The 1,124-nt window shown below is 42.0% G+C and overlaps 1 pseudogene; it reads right to left on the bottom strand.

The window, feature by feature from the left end:
- Nucleotides 1-262: 262 nt before the first annotated feature.
- Nucleotides 263-415, bottom strand: LOC111815190 (annotated as a pseudogene).
- Between the last annotated feature and the right edge of the window lie 709 nt (nucleotides 416-1,124).

Genomic DNA, 1,124 nt, shown 5'->3' with positions numbered 1-1,124 from the left:
ATTGGAGAAAAGGAAATCCTCCACCAAGATCTGAATACTTAAACCAATTATAAAGTTTTTATTTTCAACTTTGCCTTGTATTGCTAAATACATTTAAGTGTTTCATAAAACATATCAAATATTATGCAATCAAATAGCTTAAAATTCTTAGTGATTTCTTTCCTCATAATTGTTTAGAATGAACTTGACCACTTTTATGGGGGTTTTTAAAACTATGATGTAGGTGCTGATACTTACATGATAGGCACAATATTTTTTTAACATGGGAGTGCAAACGCAGCTCCCCACTATCACAAATTATGCTGTTGAGTGTCTCACATTCGGGGAAATCACAGGAGTCAGCACATCAGAGTGCAATGCCTTGCCCTGGGAAAATCACCCTCATGATCATCATATCCCCCTGCCAGGTGCATATGGACACAACAATTAAAATAACGAACAATCTCCATAGTATTGAGTCTGAAATCTGTGTTAGTACCTCTGTTTGGCTTGAGATATTATAGGGCCTTGCTCATTCAATTAATACCCATTCCCATGAATGAGAAAACAGGGCTAGTAGTTTCACTTTGACATCTACAGAGCTGACAAATATATCACTGTCTTAACCAAAATTTCCTAGAAAACAAAGCCACTGAAGTGAAGCTAGTGGGGTCAAGGCTTATTTTAGGGGTGCAGTCCCAGGAGAGCAAGAGTGAAGGTTAAGTGGAAGGAGGCAGGAAAAGAGAAAGAAAATACAAAGTGGTAGGTACATTGCTGGGCCAGCCAAAGCTCCACAAGAAACACAGCTAGGTGGGTCATCATGCAGAACATCTCTGGAGAAGATGTGTGGAATTCTTGCAACCTGGAATAGTTCACTGTGGGGAGAAAGGGAACAGAATCTATCTGCCAGGTCCCTTCCATCTCCTGTTTCTGCTAGTTGAAGGATGCCCTGTGCCTCTGTGTGTGTGAATTTCCCTTCACTTTCTGATGTGCTAGTGTTACCCATGTCTTTTCCCACTACTAACGAGCCTAGATACGGTAGAAAGGATAAGCGGTAGGTTTGCTGCAGAGCCTGCCAATGGGCATCAGAGAGCCATGCAGAATCAGAGCCCTCACTGCAAGGGGGCTGAGACAAGGGAGAGGGG

Source organism: Octodon degus, unplaced genomic scaffold (assembly GCF_000260255.1).
Source record: "Octodon degus isolate 3935 unplaced genomic scaffold, OctDeg1.0 scaffold00001, whole genome shotgun sequence".
Taxonomy (NCBI): Eukaryota; Metazoa; Chordata; class Mammalia; order Rodentia; family Octodontidae; genus Octodon; species Octodon degus.
The sequence above is the reverse complement of the archived record's forward strand: the minus strand, read 5'-3'. Positions and strand labels throughout refer to the sequence as shown.